Source organism: Bos javanicus, chromosome 10, assembly GCF_032452875.1.
Source record: "Bos javanicus breed banteng chromosome 10, ARS-OSU_banteng_1.0, whole genome shotgun sequence".
NCBI lineage: Eukaryota > Metazoa > Chordata > Mammalia > Artiodactyla > Bovidae > Bos > Bos javanicus.
The window spans coordinates 5,135,039-5,141,409 of record NC_083877.1 but is presented as its reverse complement, the minus strand read 5'-3'; the positions used below and the strand labels follow the sequence as shown (position 1 = coordinate 5,141,409).

General features: G+C 47.4%; 1 pseudogene; it reads right to left on the bottom strand.

Moving 5' to 3' along the window:
- Positions 1-342: 342 nt before the first annotated feature.
- LOC133255480 (protein FAM151A-like) lies at positions 343-2,135 on the bottom strand (annotated as a pseudogene).
- Positions 2,136-6,371: the final 4,236 nt, after the last annotated feature.

The following is a 6,371-nucleotide window of genomic DNA, read 5'->3' as shown; positions in this document are numbered from 1 at the left end:
TTCCTTGGCAGTTGAGTGGTTAAGACTCCACACTTATACTGCATGAAATATGAGTTCGATCCCGGGTCAGGGAACTAAGATTCCACATGCCACACTGCACAACCAAAAAAAAAAAAAATTAAAAGGAGTTGATTTTACTATCCTGGGGGAAAGGACCAGAGTGCTCTCCTTCAAAGGTTCATTTTAGAGGATCCTGTTCAGTGGAGGGAACTGTCAGTTAAGGATCACAATTTTGATTCCTTCACATTTACCTACAAATTCCCCTTTAGTCCTTACAACAAAAGGACTAAAACACTTTTTTTTTTTTTTTTAGGAAGCAGAGGCATTTATTCCTTCCTGCCTCCCCCGTGGGAAGCTGGGGTCCACCAGGAGAGCACCCCTGGGTGCTCAGTGTCTGCCAATATCTGCCTGCAAGTCTTGGCAGTAGCTCCGGGGTAGCCTGTAGTAGACTAGGGTCTTCTCCACGGCCCTGGCTGCCAGCAGCACTGCCCACATAGACACATAGTGGCCCTGGCCAGGGCTGTGTTCCATTGTGACCATGGCCTGGGGGGAGGCTGCCAGCAGCTGGATCACGACTCCAGCGGGACTCTGGCCCAGAGGCCCAACCTGCAGCTGGAAGGACATGGGTTGCCAGAGGCCCTGGCACAACTCCAGCATATCTGTGAGCAGCTGTTCCCTATAGCCACTGCCCAGCACTTCCTCGGGTCAGCCTGGTGCCACTGTCACGTGGGGGAACACCTCAGCCACAGCTATAAGCAACTCCCTGCCAGTCACAGAGCCAGGGAGCATGAAACTCCCGTGGGAGACTGTGGCCCCAACCCCTAGACAGGTGGCCAAGGGCGCACAGGGTGGCCAGCGTGGCCAGGGATGGCTGCAGAGTGGTGGGCTCTGTTATGTGCAAATGCAGGCCCCAGCATCCAGGGCGCATGGCCAGCTGCTGCAGGCAGGACTCAGGCATCAGGGCATGGCCATCTGGGGCATGGATGATGGGCACGGGATCCCCAGCTGCAGGCTCCTGAAGGCCCACGTCCAGCAGGATCATGCCTTCTCAGTCTGGGAGACGCACTGTGGCTCTGCTTCCCTTGCCCTGGATGTCAGGAACCAGTCACTCCACGCTCAGACCCTGGCCTCCAGGGTTTGGAGAGCAGGGGTCAGGCTGCCCCTGGTGTAGTACCTTTGCTTCCATGAGGTACGGCAAGCTACTTGAATTGAGACAGGAGAGGCTCAAAGAAGTCATAGCAGACTTGGTGGGTGGTGGTGTTGTCCTGGATATAGAGGAAGTCATCCACTGTCACGGGGTCCGAGGTGGACTGCCTCATTGTCAGGCTGTACCTGTCAGATTGGCCCAGCAGCCGGCTGAAGTGGGGCCGGGCGGCCCTGGCCATGACAACCCACATGGAGAAGGTCACCTTCTGTGGCACTGCTCCCACCAGCTCCTGCATCTTCTCCACCATGGTCTGGGTGTATGTCCCATTTGGGAACAAGGGCAGGTAGACGGTAGTCCAGCCTGGAGACAGGGTTATCTCAAGATACTTCTCCTGGACCAAGGCCAGGAACTGTGGGGGCATTGATCTCTATTGGTTTGACCATGTTGGGACCCCTCAGGATGTTGGCATTGATCCACACAGGCCTTTGAACTTTCCCCTCCTCTGTCAGCCGCCTCAGGAGGTCCAGGGTGGGGCCCACAGCCTTGATGCTCTTGAAGTCCAGTTTGATGCCCTTCTCGGAAGAGGTCAGCACAGCCTCCAGCCACTGCTCTCAGGTGTTGTCACTGTAGATGGCTGGGGGGTGCACCGTGATGGGGACCCCTGTCTCGTTGACTGTGTCAAGCCCTTCTATTGTGACGTCTGATTCCAGGACCGTGATGCTGTTGCTGAGGGCAGCCTTCATCTGCTCTTTGCTGTTGGCAGCATGGTACCAGGTGACCAGCAGGCCGTCCTTTGGATAATCTGACCCAAACTTAGCAGGCAGCCCAGCATGTCTGCGTCAGAGCAGCAGGTCCCATCCTGTGCATGGCCTGGCAGGACGGTGCGCTTCTGCAGTGAGAAGCCCATGATCATTGCAATGGCAAACACTAGAACTGTACTGATGCCGCCAACAATGGCCCACTTCCAGCACCCTTTCCTGTTGGCCATGGTGACCCTATGAGGGGAATACCCTCAAAGGGCAGAGTCTCCTGAAGCTCTGAGAGCTGGGATCCAGAGCAACTAAAATACATTTTAACCCCATTTCATAGATAGCAATATGGAAGATAAGAGAGACTAACCAAAGTGTAAAATCTTTTAAGTAGAAGGGCAAAAATGTGTAATGAGGTTTGACCTGAAAACCATTTATCTTATCTTCTGCATCAACATAGGCTTCCCAGGTGGTTCAAGTGGCAGTTCCTCAAAAAATTAAAAATAGTGTACTACATGACACAGCAATTCCACTTGTGGGTATATATCCAGAAGAACTGAAAGCAGGGTCCCCAAAAGATATTTTTACACCCATGTTCATAGCAGCACAAACTCAGGTGTCCATCAGTGAGTGAACAGATAAGCACAATGTAGTATATAGTAAGTAAGTGAAGTCGCTCAGTCATGTTTGACTCTTTGCGACCCCATGGACTGTAGCTTACCAGGCTCCTCTGTCCATGGGACTTTCCAGGCAATATAGTACTGGAGTGGATTGCCTTTTCCTTCTCCAGCCGATCTTCCCAACCCAGGGATCAAACCCAGGTCTCCCGCATTGCAGACAGACGCTTTACCGTCTGGGCCACCAGAGAAGTCTTTATATACGTGCAATGGAATATGATTTCAAAAAGGAAGGTCCAGGAGCTACTGAGCTATGGTTCTGGCTCAGCCTCCCACAAGACTACAGTCAGGACACCAGGCAGGCTGTGGTCCTCTGCAGAGTGTACAGGACAGGAGGACCTCCTTCCAGGCTGGGAGGACCCCCCTCCAGGCTGGGAGGACCCCCTTGCAGGCTGGGAGGACACCCCCTCCAGGATGGGAGGATCCCCCTTCCAGGCCAGGAGGACACCCTTCCAGGACAGGACGACCCCCTTGCAGGCTGGGAGGACCCCCCTCCAGGATGGAAGGACCCCCTTCCAGGATGGGAGGACCCCCTCCCAGCAGGGTCCCTTCACAGCTGGGTTCCACAGAGCAAACAACCCAGGACAGAGCAGTTGAAGCTACACTGTGACCCAGTCTTGGAAGTCAAATACCACCACTTGTGGCACATTCTATTCATCAGCAGCAAGTCAGGTAGTACAACCTACACTTAAGGGTAGGGGAATAAGACTCTACATTTTGAAGAAGGAAGATTAAAGAATTTGTACCCACATTTTAAAACCGCCACAGAAGTCAGATTTACTGAGTAAGCACCATTTCTGTAGAGTATATAGGGGTAATGCAGTAAATGGCAAGGCCTTCTGACTTAGAATAGTCAAAAGTTTAAGCAGTATAGAATAAATATGGAGCAGAAAATCCAACTGCTTTTAAAAGTGGAGCATTATCCAGAAATGTTGAGGGCTGATACGATGTTGATAATGACATTAATCTGCTGGAATGATAAGGAAATCTTTGGAAAATAGAAAGCAAATGGTATCAGGTTGAAAGAGAACATTCAGTTCAGTTCAGTCACTCAGTCGTATCTGACTCTTTGTGACCCCATGGACTACACACCAGGATTCCCTGTCCATCATCAACTCCCCGAGTGTGCACAAACTCATGTCCATCGAGTCATTGATGCCATCCAAACATCTTATCCTCTGTTATCCTCTTCTCCTTTTGCCTTTCAATCTCTCCCAGCAACAGGTCTTTTCTAATGAGTTGACTCTTTGCATCAGGTGGCCAAAGTATTGGAGTTTCAGCTTCAGCATCAGTCCTTCCAATGAGTATGCAGGACTGATCTCCTTTAGGATGGACTGGTTGGATCTCCTTGCAGTCCAAGAGACTCTCAAGAGTCTTCTCCAACACCACAGATCAAAAGCATCAATTCTTTGGTGCTCAGCTTTTTTTATAGTCCAATTCTCACATCCATACATGACTACTGGGAAGAGAACATTATAACCGAAAATATTCAGAGGAAAAAATTGAAGCAAATGTGGACAGCAACTTGAAGTTTCTCCAACCTCAGAGACGGAGAATGCAGGGAAATAGGAATGAGACTTTGCTGAGGCAACTACTAAAATAATCTTCCCCAGATTTTGCAAAGCAACTAGCAGTAGAGACCTTGGCTTCCAGTAAGGGGAGTGAGTTTAAGTAACTGAGCCACAGAGGCAGGGCACTGCAGTGCCTATGGCAGTAATGTGGTTGTCCCTGGTCCCAGAAGACTGGACACTAATATAGACCATCCAGGCTGGTTTCCATAGTGTAGAGTTTATCATATCTGCCTCACTAATACGTCCAGCAGCAAATTCAAACTCTCCTGAAATTCCTGGCAGATCTAGCACTCACATGTGGACTAACAGGGAACTTGAAAAATCAAAATGAACACCTAACCCAAGAATTACAAAACATTTGAGAAACATTCTAACATCAAAACTGATAAACACTACATCTCACAAAAGACAGACATAAACACGTAAGGGAACAGAACTAATAGGCAGACAGAACAGGACATGTCTCTTCTCTCCGCTAACTGAAGGGGAAGAGCCTGGCTCTGAACGTCCTATAGCTATACCCGAGCCTCAGCCAGGAACTTCACTAGCCAAGAATTTCCCTCCCTTTTACTCTGATTCTATTGTGACAATCTCCCTTATGGCAAAGGATGACTAAGGGTTTAGTCATCTAAATGGAAAAACAGTTACATACTGGATAAAAACACAGGGCTTTGAATATCAAAATATTTTCCCAGCATACCAAACAAAGACTGTGTTATGTATGTTACAACGTTAATGTAACAAATGGTAGAATTCAAGATGAAAAGCACTAAAAGGGACAAACAGTAATATTTCATGTCAATACAAGAACAATTAACAAAGAACAAAGTAGCATTGAATTTTTATTTATCTCACATTAGACCTTGTAAAAATATAAAACAAAATCTAATAGAAACATTAGACTTCTCAGTCACGATCATAAATTTTCTCTTTCAGTACCTAATGCAACAAGTAATAAATGGTATACACACACAAACACACATACACACTTACACACACACTCCATCAACACTGGCCAAATAAGATTGGTGGCCAAGAAAATAACCAGAATTGTCTGCAGCAAATAGAGAAGTCCAACTTAGCTGAGCTCCTACTTTCAACCTCATCTCTCAGCAGCCTTACTGATGAGTTAATAAGATCCTGAAAATTCTTGCTAATGCCATCAAGCCTGGAATGATCCAACCTAAGTAAGAATCCTTGTCTTTTGCCCCTTCTGACTAAGAAGTAGTACATACAGGTCCTAGAGTTATCAATGGGACTGACTCTAAAACAAAAGGGAAAATTTCAGAACTACCCACTAAACTGGGAAAATGTCCCAGAGAAGAGGAAATTCAAATGGACGATAAACTTTGCAAAGATTGTTTCTTTAAAACAATCTGACCAAAGACCTTCAGGAACATGTGCTGCACTGTGGTTAGTTGCTCAGTCATGTCCAACTCTTTGAGACTCCATGGACTATAGCCCGCCAGGTTCCTCTGTCCATGGGGATTCTCCAGGCAAGAATACTGGAGTGGGCTGCCACCATGCCCTCCGCCAGGGAATCTTCCCAACCCAGGGATCGAACCCAGGTCTCCCACATTGCAGGTGGATTGTTTACCATCATATCTGTAGTTAAAAAAAAAAGAAAAGGTTTCTTTACCTTGCTGCCACAAGGGAGAAAGTTCTCCAGTGGAACTATAGGCCTCAACAAGAGGATTGCAAGGGGCTTCTCACAGAACTTGCACTTGTGCTGGATTATTCCAGAAAAGTTAAAGTGGAGACCAGTTACGGACTGAAGGTTGTCAAGAAACTGGGGCAATTTAGTAGCTGGATAGATTCATAATTTTTATCTAGTAAGTAGCATTAAAGCAAGGCTAAAGTTGTCGTTGGTAAAAGAGCAGCTGTCACTCAGGCTAGGCAGAGTGGGGGGATGTTTTATTGTTTCTATGGTTGCAAAGTGGTCTTGTCTCTCTCGTTCCAGATATGTCAGAGTGGCCTTGTGTACAGCTTATTTAGATTCTAGAAAGTATTATGTAAGTTCCTTTGGGAACACCATGGCCTAGATGCTAACTGCCAGTGAGGAAGATTTACACTCTCTCAAGATGATAAACCTCACTAACAATAAAGGAAATGCAAATTACCGCAACTAACACCTTTTTTTCACACATCAGATTTTCAAAAATAGAAAGCAGTAACGCTCAGTTTTAAGGGAAATGTACGGAAATGTTTTCCCACTAGATACAGTATG